Source organism: Bactrocera latifrons, unplaced genomic scaffold, assembly GCF_001853355.1.
Source record: "Bactrocera latifrons isolate USDA-ARS-PBARC rearing strain unplaced genomic scaffold, ASM185335v1 scaffold_296, whole genome shotgun sequence".
In the NCBI taxonomy this organism is placed as follows: Eukaryota; Metazoa; Arthropoda; class Insecta; order Diptera; family Tephritidae; genus Bactrocera; species Bactrocera latifrons.
Genome location: NW_017536585.1, coordinates 103,190 through 116,850, shown reverse-complemented (window position 1 = coordinate 116,850; position 13,661 = coordinate 103,190). Strand labels below are relative to the sequence as shown.

Genomic DNA, 13,661 nt, shown 5'->3' with positions numbered 1-13,661 from the left:
GAATAAGAAACATTTTGTTTAATAATAAAATGAAATTATAAATATTTGTATTTTGCAATTATAAAAAATATACATAAAATTTGATAAATATCTTAATATAATACGGTACCACAACCATACAAACACACATTTATATATAACGAACTTGGTATCGTATTACATAAACATTAATTAAATTATGCCGGGTGGTTGAGAATGAGAGAAGATAATCAATAAAGAGCCGGACCACAAACCGCAAGGTAAATAGGGGAATTTTTTATTCACTAAATATATTTTTCTGTTACAACAGCAGACAACGTAACTCGCGCAAACAGTTTCATGATAATCTCGAGAGGCTAGTAGAACTACCACAGCTGACGGATGAGTCAGCTCAAAAGCATAGCTGGTCTTAAGAAAATTATCTAGATAACTTCGTACTTCGATAGTACGAAAACCCGTTCGAAAACCGACCGAATTACAAAATTTGTCGGACGCAATCTCATTTTTGGGGCATCAATACGTACCCAAAATTCCATGCAAAAAACACAGAGATATCTATCTCGAGGAGTAAACTGGCAATAAGAAAACAAATTAACAATAATCAAACAGGAAAGACAAGTTCTAGTCAAAGTTGTAAGGACTGCCAAATGGCATACTTCGATGCGGCAAATTCCTAAACCATTCTTTAGATGCTTAGGAAAACACGCAACAAAAAGATTTTAAAAGAAGGCGTATATATGTAAAAATGAATTAGTAGCTGATCCGAATTTCAACAAACCAAGTCGCATTGATGTGGTAATTGGAGCTGATATGTATCCAAGAAAGCACCACAACAAAACTAAGAGTAGTCTTTGGCGTATCTGCAAAAACTACAATGGATGCAGTTTGAATGACGTAATGCTAATCGGGTCAAGATTACAGAAAGATATTGTAGATATCATTGTAAGTGGCTTATGTGGCGTTATGTAATGAGTACTGATGATGAAAAGATGTATCGGCGCATAAAAGTCAGAGAGTAAGATCAGGAATACCAGTATATTCTATGGAGAAAAAATCCACAGGATAAAATAAAAGAGTTTAAACTTGCAGCAGTCACATATGGCACAGCAGCAACACCATTTTTAGCAGTGAGAACGTTACAAGAGATATTGTAGATATCATTGTAAGTGGCTTATGTGGCGTTATGTAATGAGTGCTGATGATGAAAAGATGTATCGGCGCATAAAAGTCAGAGAGGAAGATCAGGAATACCAGTATATTCTATGGAGGAAAAATTCACAGGATAAAATAAAAGATTTTAAACTTGCAGCAGTCACATATGGCACAGCAGCAGCACCATTTTTAGCAGTGAGAACGTTAAAAGAGATTGATAACATTTATTGCAAAGGCAATGAAAACGTGCATGACGTCATTAATAACAATTTTTATATGGACGATCTCATGACAGGAGGTTCAGGAATGTGTCTGAAATTCTCTAAACAATTAGATGTATAAGATAAAATAACTATTCCACGGTGGAACGATGCAAATAACAACACCAATTCGGAATTGCACGCATTTGGAGACGCATCTGATAAAGCATTTGCAGCAGTAATATATGCAAAAGTGTAACAAGTGTTTGGCTGTTGCTAGCCAAAAGCCAAGTAAACCCTATTAAAAATAGGAAAACACAAATTAGAACTTTGCATATCTATTGGCTAATTATTAAAAAAATGAATTTGTGGTGTTAAATTTATGAATAGAGTGATTTGATGGTTAACAACAAAGAGAAGTGTGTAGGCACCAGAGTAAACAATATCAATGAGATGATTCTGGATGCTGAATTTAGGTATACGAAATCAAGTGACAACTCAGCAGATATTGCTCGATAGAGCCAAGAAGTGATGACACAAATAATGGCAAATTCAGCATCATGCCGACCCCAGCCATCCATTTAATAATGCCGGAGTGGATTATGTAGAACCGTTCCAAATAAGCTGCTCAAAAGGTACAGGCCAAAAATCATACAAAGGATATATTGATGTCTTTGTATGTATGGCAATGAAAGCAATTCATCTTGAAGTCGTAAGTTATTTATCAACGGACTCTTTTTTGTCTGCATTACGGCTGATAATGGAACAAATTTGGTGGGAGCAGCTAGATCTTTGGACAAAGGCATGAAACTAGTTATTACAAATAATAACATTAACAGACGACTACGTTAATCCGGATTAACTGCATTAACACAAATTGAAGCAGTAACTGCATTAATCCGGATTAATTTAGGAGTTAGTGAAGATAACTCCGTTGCTAACTCCCATTAAATCCTCAAAATTTTAGAAAGTTAGCTGCATTGTTGGCAGCATTGTAGTAAATGGCCAATTTTAATCTATTGTGAATAAAAAACAAGCAACACTGACAGCTGGTTTTAAAATTTTGAATACTATAAAACAAGAACTTTAATGTTATGATACAGTTCTAAAAAGAACGCGTTAATATAATATGTTTTTGTAATAAAAAATGGTTTTGTAAAAATGAGTCTGCTAACAAATGCAATGTTTATCTTCTATCCATTTTCATTAGAAATATCATAAAAATGGCAATCAACTTTTGCCGTCTGTCAAGGCTATAACAGGGTTATGGCACCAATTATAGAAAAAGAAGGCATCAAGTGGAATTTTATTCCCCGGCAAGCCCTCATGTTGGAGGAATTTGGAAGGTAGGTGTTAAATCTATGAAACATCATCTTAAGCGCATGATAGGAGATAACATTCTCACATATGAAGAATTAAATACATTGTTAACACAAAGTGAAAGAAATTTGAATTCACGCCTACTTTTGACAACTGGAGAAGATTACGGAAACAATAATATACTTACTCCAGGGCACCGGAACAGTTTCAAGAAAACAAATTTGACGACATTGGATAGATGGAATCTTCTTCAAAAAATGAAATGCCAATTTTGAAAAGAAGAATATTTACATTCCTTACAACAAAGGTATAAATGGAAGCAACCGATGAGCGACTTCAAAGAAAGGCAAGTGTTGATAAGAAACGAGACTTCTCATGCAGCTAAATGGCCGATGGGAAAAATTACTGAAACGCATAAAGGATCTGATTGAATGGTGAGAGTAGTAACCAATCAAACACAAAATAGTACAGTGAAAAGGCCGATCAGTAAAATATGTCCACTCTGCTCGGGAGAAGAAGAGAAATGTTTCCAACAAGAAAATGCAAAATCTAATAGAAGCACGAGAATACTATAACGCAAACGCAGCGTAACATCAAAGGTACACCGTTGTCGCAAATAGCGGTCATATTTTCAGAATTTAATTTTGCCGCCAGGTAGAATGTTCAAAATTGAACATGTTTGTAGCTACTAAAGGGCGGAATACAGCAATATTTTTAGACACTTTTACATATTTTACAAATGTTAAATAAGATGATAAATATGTACTTCTAACTATTGTAATAAATTATACTGTCCACACTTATTAGATAAGGTAGAGACAGTCGAAAACATAAATAAACACATACACATATATACATTCACATGCAACATGCATGTAAGTTTTGCTTTATTGAGTTAAGAAATGTAACTGAACATAGTATCTTAAAAATATCCTAGCTTACAATATATTGAAATGGATGATTGTTTATTTTCAATCATCAGTAATAATGTCGTTCGATTCTGGGAGTTGCAACGGATGTTTTATTTTAAAAAAATTTTTATGTTGTTGAGCGTTAACAATGTTGCATTCCTACATGTCCTTGCGGGGCATCTCAACAGGCAAGCATTTATGGCATACTAACTGTCAAATGTATTGCTACTGCCATTGCCAAATCTGTATGTGGGCATTTTTAATCTTGACATAATCATTTGCGCAAAGGCGTAGGGTAGCTAAGTTCGAGCTGATGCAGCGCATGTTTTGAGCTCATGAAATTTTTATTTTATCCTAGATAAACTCACTTATCACAAAATCATTTATTTGCGATTTTTCTACATTTTTTTTTAATATAGCGGAGGTTGATAAACAGTTTTTTCGTTTCTGATCAGGTGCGTAAATGTACAGAGAAGATGGGTTTCCAACTCGTGAACACAGAACAGATGTATGCCACACCCGTCTAGCGACTATCTTTGTGTCCTGTTGATTGTCATGGCAAATGCAATTTTCCCTGGAAAGTCTGTGGCTGTCTCCTTGTATTCGATAACTGCGTCACAATCAGTCGGATTCCATTACACAGTTTTGGCGCATGAAGATAGTAAAACATAATAATGACAGATCTAACTTTGAGGCGCAAATGATGCTGCGGCACACCAAGCCTCTCCAAAAATTTTATAAACTCCACTGGATAATTCGCGGCTTCGTCTTCATGGTCAAAACGATCGATCGATTTGTATGAACACAATCCGGAATTTGACTTTGAATATTCTAGTTTAAGTCATTAACATCGGTATTTTTGGGAGCTAAAATTGCACGTTGAAATGAATTGACAAAAGGCAGGTGAAATTGATATCAAAACACTGGAAGTATCAACCGAAATTTTCCAATTCTTATCAAATACAATGGAAAATGTCATCGGCCACGTAATTTTTTTCGTATCCCATAACTGCCGCGAATTTTAAGGCTGATATGTCGAAATGATCTTCGCGAAAAATATGCGAACTTTAGTGGCATGTGAAGTAGCTATCGAATTGTCCATCGTTTGTTTCCAGTGATTATCTTGTTCCAGCAATTGCAATTGCTGATATTCTTCTCAAAAAGTTGCACACACTGTACTATTCACAATAGCAAGACTTAAATGAAATTGAACATCGAGACGCACAACAGTCGGAAAACTTTCATGAATTGCAAAAGTAAATATCCTACAAAGCGCTTTATTGCAGTTCACGTATCGACCCATTTGATACTTACTGATCTCATCTCGTTCAAGGTCAATAATCGCCATGCTGTTTTTCTTATTGACGTATTTGTAACATATTTGATCGAAATCACCAAACTGCAATACTCAACATTGACATGAGTTTTGAATGTTCACGCTTCTAAATTGAATGCTAAATGTTCAGCCATTGTCGTCTCATGAGCGACGCCCCTACAGTACATATATATCCATCATTTCCAGTTTGCGTTTCCGAAAGAAAAATAAATATATAGTGTTTTGTACATTTATAGTTAGACATACAAACCGAAGTGGGATTGTGATGTCCGCAAGGTCCATGAACCCTGAATATTGATTTTCACCCCTTCGTATAATTTTGCATCTATCTCTGGATAAGGAATTTCCGCAGAAATGATTTCATCAATATGATCTGATTTGAAATTCTCCAATTTTCCGACTTTACCTCATGAAAAGTATAAGATATTTTTATTTCTAAACCTCCCCCGATCCAACAACCAAAAGGAACAAACTCTGAAAATTTCATTAAGATTGGTGGAGTCGTTCTCTTAGCGATGCTAACAAACAAATATTCATTCGTTTGTATGTGAAAAGGAAAATGCCTCTTAGGGGTTTTCCGACAATTATTAGATTTTTTCTCGCCGTAAAGACCATGTTTGAACTTCAACGAACATTTAAAAAAATTAATTGGCCAAATTGATCCAGACGTTATTGAGTTATGCGCTTAGCAACAGATTTTGCGACTTATTTTTATATACAAGACTAGCCACGTTTTACTGTGGCTGATACATAGGTAGTACAACTAATATATGGTAGGTAGTTAAAGAGATATCGCATTTTTGGTGAAGCAACTTGTGTTAGTTTACAAAAAAGTTGATAAAAAAACATTTCATGCGTTAAGAAGCATTGGTTTTTGGGGGTTTTTGTCGAGTCGAGTCAACAGTCAGCCTAGTGGACTGCATATTATGAAACGGTTCTCTTGCGTCGCAAGACACAAAATCGGCTGGCAAGGTTATGGCATGAGTCTTTTGGGATGCCCGTGGTACACTATTCATCGAAGGATTACTGAGCTGAGCCAGTTTTAATTCATTGCACTGTGCATTTAGTTGCAGTTCTATTTCACTATTCCTAATATTTAGCAAAGTTTATTATTAATTATTAATAAAGATCAGTTTGAAGTATATATACTTTATCGTTACCATTTAAATATTGCACTGCTCAACACTTCAATTATGCCGCTATACTTTTATTTTAGATATGGCGTTTGGTTTGTTATGAATGCATTTGCGTCCTTCGCCCATAATCTAACAAAGTATCAACAAAGCCTTGACGACGCTTGTTATGCATTCTTGTTCTCTCCAATAGTTAGCAGGTATGAAAAAAATGTAATGGCTACCTATAGATGTACTGAATCACCCAATTTAAGAACGAACAACCCTGTCCACATTATTATGAAAACTTGCTATTGGTCTACAGACCGCCTTTTAAGTATTGAATATTGGATACTGCGATGGTAGTCTATCGGATCCAATGTAAAACATTCCAAAATTACCATTTAATTACAAATGAAAATTAGTTTGAAAATCTAAGCCATTCTCGAATCTCCTTGAACACACAAAAAAAATTTCATCAAAATCGGTCCAGCCGTTTAGGAGCAGTTCAGTTACAAACACACGGTCAGAAGATTTATATATACATATACAGATTTGCGAAATGCCGCCGGGTTGGTAGGTTCGAGCTGATGTAGCGCATGTTTTGAGTTCTTGAACTGTTTAAGTCCTGTGGAAAAGTGGAAAATAAAAAACGGAGAAAGATCTTTTTTTACGAATGCACTTCTGGGGAAAAAGAAGAAAAATCCTTTTTTATACATGTATTTCTGAGAAAAATAAGAATTCATATATTTGGACTGCTATATAAAAATTGTGGCATAAATTTTGTATACCAATTAATTTAAAATATTTAATACGAGCAATGATATTTTGATTTTGAAAATGTACTTAATTTTTATAACATAACACAACCGTCTTAATACTCGCCTAAATTTAATATCACCGAAATGAAAATTCCGTCGCCATATGTGTAAATGGGATATGTTGGCTCTTCGAAATTTTCATGGAAATGAAAACTGCGCTGTCAAACTGCTGAAGTGGCAGCTTATTGCTTTCAATTTATGGCATACTAATTAATATTCCATATATTAAGCAATAGGGAGTCTCCACAGGTAATAGGCACGGCAATACAGTTAGTATAACATAAAATTTATCCTGTCGAGATGCTCCGTAAAGTAGGCTTTAAATTGTGGTTGTATAGATCTAGGAAAATTGTTTGTTTCATTCATGATTTGTGTGGGAACTTTTCTAATTTGTAGGATTAGGTTTTCCTTTGGTTTTATGCAGAATTTTTGTATTACAATTATTCCTATAATAATGGCCGATAAAAAAATTATAGCGATACGGTTCGAGGAGAAATCTGTATTTAGATGAGTGGTGTTCCGGGATTCAATATAGTTTTCTCCTTCTTGATGAATTCTTCATTAATAATGGTTATGTTCTCATTCCAATAGTGTACGAGATATGTTGCTTTCAGATGACGGGTTATATTATTTTGTATTAGACTGCCGTTAAAGTTAAGTAGGATTAAGCTGTTGTCAATCTCTTCGATTTCCGGGATATGGTCTGCATTACTGAAGTTACACAGCGATTCTTTCCCTTCAACTAATTTAGAAATACATTTTGATTCTCTTAAGTTAATGGTTGTATCTTTTTTAAAATTGTTTATATTATTGGATATATTTTTATATATTTATTATTTATATGTTAAATGTACCAAAAAATACATTTAACATAGAATTTTCAGAAAAAACCGATATCAGCGTACTCTAACATTTTTCGACTGTTAGAGTTGTTATCTTATTTTTTTTAAACATTTTATGGACTTATTGTAATTATATTTCATTTAGAAGTAAAGTATTTATTACATTTTGTTCTGCCCATTGAGTTGCATATTTAACGTTTATTATTTCTTCTTTTATTGGTCTAACATGATTTTGGAAACTCATTGCTATTTCATTATTAAACAAATTGTCTTTCCTGATTGTATTTTTTCAACAAATTTGTAGTTAAATCGTTAATTCTGTTCTGTAGTTGTTTATTTATATTGATCTCATTGTTCTTGTTTGTATTAAAGCTATTGAGATTATTTTGTATCATTAAAAGATCATCATGATCTGAATTTCCTGCAACATATTTTCAGACAGATTTATTGATCTAGTTCGGCGGTCTTGGAAAGTGAGTGTATTTAATACAGTGAGTGATTGTACTATTTCTTGAATTAGAGTATGAAAGAGATATCTTTTTCTAAGACCTTTAATGATATGTTCACGGATTTTTAGAAGTTCGATTTCTATTTGCTGAAGATCTATTAAGATAATTAATTTTAGGAATGACGTTTGTTCAATATTCCTTTACAAATTATAATGGTATGTGCGTCCGTATACTTCGTAATGTCGAGATTACCCTGCAAAAATTCCATAACCGATTCTCAAACACATTCAAGCATTTTTACCAATACATAAAAACGCATTTTGAAAATTTGTAGTAATGATTGGCAAAAAGAAACAACATCAAACTTTCACATTATGCTTTATTCATTCGCGCATATTGTGTGCATAGGAATGGAGCAATGTTTCATTTTACCGAAAAAGTAGGCAAAGACCAAAACGAAGAAAATGGTGTTGCCCAATCGACAAAATCAATTAATTTGCAAAGCTTTTTTAAAAATTCGGGCAAATTAGAAGAAGAGAAAGCAATTCCACCTGTTGTGGCATTTATTTTCATGTCAGTGGCAGCACGACATACATATGTATGCATCACAATTAATTGCATATTTACAAGTGAACGCGAAAGCCGCAAAAAGACACGCGAGTGAATTAACGAGAACAAAATAATTACATCAGGTGAGTAAAGTGATATTATTTATACAAAAAATGAAGAGGAAAACATTTTATAATGAAATGTGCAAAGTTAAAAAGGAGTGTGAAAGAAGTTCAGTGCGATACGAAAGTTTATCGGAATTTGCGCGTGCTGATGGGGAAGATGGCGAAGCTGCCGCCGCTGCACTACATTCTACTCCTGAAGATTCTTTTTCAATTAAAAATAATGTGTCTCAAGCCGTATCGAGCGATTTTCTCAGTGTTTTAAGAAAAATAGGAGTGCATGATTTGCCCTTGTCTGCAAAAACTGTGCTTGAATCAACAAAAATTAAATCAGTTACAAAGAATATCTCCGGCGGAAAATTTACGTATATTGGCATTCAAAAGCATTTTGAATCAAATTCATTTCCATTTTTGAATGAAAAAAGTGAAGTGTTAATAGATGTTGGAATCGACGGCTTAAGGCTATTTAAAAGTTCGAACAGAGCCCTATGGCCCATTCTTGGTTCAATTGTTGGCTTTCCGAAAACCACTCCTTTCACCATTGCCTGCTTCTCACGAAAACAGAAACCAAATTGCACAAATGAATTTATGAAAGAATTTTGTGACAAGGTAGTGTACTTGAGAAAAAACGGGTTAAAAGTCGGTTTAATAAATCTAATTTTGAAAAGTTTTAATATTCGTTTGTTTACGTGTGATTCGCCAGCGAGAGCTTTTGTGACTGGGGTTCAAAATCACAATTCAAAGCACGGCTGCCCAAAATGTTGTCAAGTAGGCACATTTAATCAAAGAAGGGTATGCTTCTCTAAAAATTTAAGTGAATTAAGAACAGATTTTTCATTCAAAAATAGAAATGATCGGGCACACCATATTATAAAATTTCGGGTACAAGAAAACGTGCTAGAAGTAGCAGCTTTTGGAATGGTTTCTCAATTCCCTTTAGATCCCATGCACCTCGTCGATTTAGGTGTAGTTAAAAAGCTGCTACACCTTATAGTAAGTAAAGTAAACGTTAACGTAATGAATCAAAAGATCAATTTTTTTTCTTCTTGGGTTCCTTCTGAATTCGGAAGAGTTTGCAGAAATCTCAATGATTTAAAAAGTTGGAAATCTACTGAATATCGACAATTTKTATTATACTCTGGTATATTTATTTTAAAAAATTGTGTTGATGAAGATTTGTACTAYCATTTTCTTTTACTACATGCCAGTATACGTATTCTCTCTTGCGAAAGGTCTTACAAAAGAGAAGCAAATATTGTACAACAATTATTAGAGGAGTTTGTTAGTTTGTTTGGCAATATTTATGGGGAACATTTGATAAGTTTTAACCTGCATGGCCTACTTYATTKGTCTGAAAGTGCTACAGAATTTGGTCCCTTAGACACATTTTCTGCTTACAAATTTGAAAATTACATGCAGCGCTTAAAAAAACTTATTAAATCCCCAACGAATATTTTGCAACAGCAATATTTAAGAATTGAAGAAAGAAACAATTTAGTAGAAGAAAACAATTCAATGTTTGACACGTTTGCTATAAATCCTAAAAAAGAGAAAGATTCGTTTTGCTTCAGTCAAGAGACGGGACCTCTCAAAGTAATCAGTAATTACTTTAGTGAACCCCTTGAATCATTTTCTGCTCTTGGCATTTTACTAGCAAGTGGGTTAAGTGAAGAAAAAAAGAAAAATTAAATACAAATGCTTTTGCGTACCTCATGAAAATCGTTTTCTTTTAATTCCAATTTTACACCACCTCTTTTATGACTTTGCACACTAGTTTATTCTGCTGTTTAGCAAATCTGTTCAACTTAGAATTTCACTAATTTATATATATTTTTCTTTTTAAAATAATGCATCGTTGGAGCAATACGATGSAGTCGAATGATATTTTTAATGTGACGCCACCATCAACTTCCACTCCTAAGGGCTTAAAAAGGAAAAWARTGMAACTATCACATAATTTTTACGCTAGCTCTTCAAGTCAAGGTAAGAATTTCGAAATAAATATAGAAATAACTTTCTTCAGACTTTATGAAATGTTTTACAGTACTCACTCCGCACAGCCAAAACATGTTTTGCTCTGAAGAAACTGCAACTGCTTCCGAGGTCTTAGATGTAAACAAAGGTAATGTTAACCACTTTACGTAAAACATTAAAGTCAATAGTTTTTTTTTACCACTTTTACTAACTATTCTTAGTATATAGAAGTATGAACTTGCTACAAATAATTTTATTCTTACAGATATAATGGCCAAGTAAGATTTAATTTGGAAAATCAATTGAACTTGGAAAGTCGGCTGGACAAATTGGAAGAAAACGTAAGTGATCATTATATTTAGGTCACTTCCTTAAAGAAGTATACATTTTATATATTTTTTAATGCAAATTTTCCTACACCTCTGTGTGCAAAAATAGCAGCTAAATTCAAAATTGAATTACACAGATGTATATCAATTATTACTATCTACATACATATTTCAGATAATTAATAAAACTGATGTCATGGCCCACCACAAAATTGTGCGAGAGACGAAAGTCCTAGTAAAAAAGGTGCAGCAGACAGTATGCCGCATCTCTGGAGAACGTTGCGAAGACTTTCGCACCGAACTGGCAGTTCTTATGCCAATGCAGACCTTGGATGCGGTCTTTGATTTGGAGGAGAAGATATTAGAAAAAAATTATGAAGATGCAGTTGTGAGTATTGTTTTTGTTTTTTTTTTTTCTTTGAGTACACATGTTTATGAATTAACAAAATCACAAATATCTTTACAGATAACACATCTTTTCACTTTAAAGGGGACTTCTGGGGATATTGGCGAAGTTATGAAGCGAGTTTTTGGCGACGAAGTGCTCAGTTTGTTCAATTGGCATGGGAGGTGCAGGAAGAAATCGCTTTCAAAATTAAAAATAGTTAGCGTTGTTTTTTTGGTAATACTATTGTTACTTTATTTACCAAGTTTTCTATTATTATGTTTTATTTGTTTCAGAAATTTTCAAACTGCATCTACGCATCGACTTCGAAAAGGAAGTCCGAAAGAGCGTTGAGCAAAGCCACAACAGGCAAAAGCACAAATGCTATTTGCTGAACAAAAAAAACTTAAAATAAAATTGTAAATTTTTCTTAAAACACTAGCATAAAAGAAAACATACAAAAAATGAATTTTTATTTCTAAATATATTTTGCGGCATTCCATTATGGCAAGTAAAAAACCTTAGTATTTCACTATGCATTTAACTACTAGAAGTTTTACTCTCATTTCACCAAACATTTTCTCAAAAAATGACCGTCAGTAAACTAGTAAATCTGCTGAAAAGCTACTAGTTAATTTACTGGTAAAACACTGGGCACATATAACGTGAATGAGCGGTGCAGCTATACATTTTGTTATGCTACTAAGCTTTGAGTAAGAACGGTATATACAAACACACAATTAGGTACGTAATGGAAAGAAACGGTCAAAAGAGTGTGACTGAAAGATTTATGGAAAGTCCCCGTCACGGCTCCAGGTCGTTTTACTAGTCATTTTACCAGTATGCTTCTCGCAGGGTTGTCTTTGCCATTGGCAACCATACATAAGAGTAAGATTCTAGTGGGCGTTTTTTTATTACGGAATGTTTTGAGGAATTGTACTCATAGACAGCTCTGTCTACTAATTCGTCAAATGCCCGATGTACCTGTTTTGTTTTTAAGCATCCCATAATTTCTAATAGGGTGGAATAGAATCTTTCAACATGTCCGTTTACAGTGGCGGGGCTTTAAAAACGTTTATAATTAGTAATAGTTGTAGAGACTTTTCGTTATCTACTATAACGCTCCATAATAAAATAAAATGTCATGCAAATCTATTGATTTGACTGAATTATTCTTGCTTGTGTAAGTTTTGAAAATTTGTCTAGTGCTGTTAAGACTCCTTTTTTCAGTTGAGAATATATCTATATGAAGCCTATGCCCAAGAAACTTAGGTATTGGGTTTCTGCAATTGCTGGATGCCTATCATATTTTTCTTCCTTGCATACATGGCATTGTTTTACCACTATAGCTATTCTTTGTCTCATTTTCAGAAAATAATATTTCTTTGATAGTTGCAGTTTGTTTTCCTGAGCGTTCCTCTGAGTCCTGTTGTGAATCTGTAAAATTGGCTCATCCAGGTCTGTTTCTTTTATTATGTCTTCTACCTTCATTTGGGTAAATCTGATTTTTAAGAACTTCAAATATTCTGGATACAGTCTTTGAATCTGTCCCATTAAGTCTTCTGTCGTGTAGATTCCATTTATTATTTAAGGAATTAAGTACCTTCTCAATATTTTATTTTAGAATACGTTGGTTGAAAAACAGCATCTTTATGGAATGTAGGGAATGGAATGGTAAACTTGTAGTCAGAAGCATGTCCTTTGTAAATAAAAATTTAGTTTTTAAAAGCGTTTATCGGTAGCTCAACGCTGGGAATAAGATTACGAGAAGAGCTTTCAGCACTGTGTTGCGCTTCTGTTATTGAATTAACTTCATTTTTTTTTTTGGTACTCGAAACATGTATGGGCTACAACATTTTCTTTTCCTGGTTCATAGAGTAATTCCTTATTGTACTCATCCAAGTACGACCTCCATCTTTTAATCGCTATTCCACCTTTCCAATTACAATCACGTGCAAGTTGTTCGTGATCTGTATAAATTTTTACTTTAGAACCACCATAAAGATAACCATTAAAAGTCTTTACTGCCCAACAGTTCTCGATATAAACGCAATTGGTCTGTCAGATTGAGAGAGTACTACTCCTATTGCATGATCAGAAGCATCTGTTGTTACTGTAAATTATTTATTGGAATCAGGGTATTGTAGTATTACTTCATCAGATATTAACGCATTTTTTAG

General features: G+C 33.7%; 1 protein-coding gene and 1 long non-coding RNA gene across 2 annotated transcripts in view; one reads left to right on the top strand and one right to left on the bottom strand.

Annotated features, from left to right (window-relative positions):
• LOC108970299 (4-aminobutyrate aminotransferase, mitochondrial) overlaps positions 1–13,661 on the bottom strand; it is a 63,759-nt gene that overhangs the window by 27,368 nt on the left and 22,730 nt on the right. The window lies entirely within an intron of this gene.
• LOC108970300 lies at positions 10,597–11,710 on the top strand. The gene is made up of 5 exons (XR_001993472.1): positions 10,597–10,776; positions 10,838–10,915; positions 11,033–11,108; positions 11,272–11,484; positions 11,563–11,710. It is a non-coding gene; the product is annotated as an uncharacterized LOC108970300 (long non-coding RNA).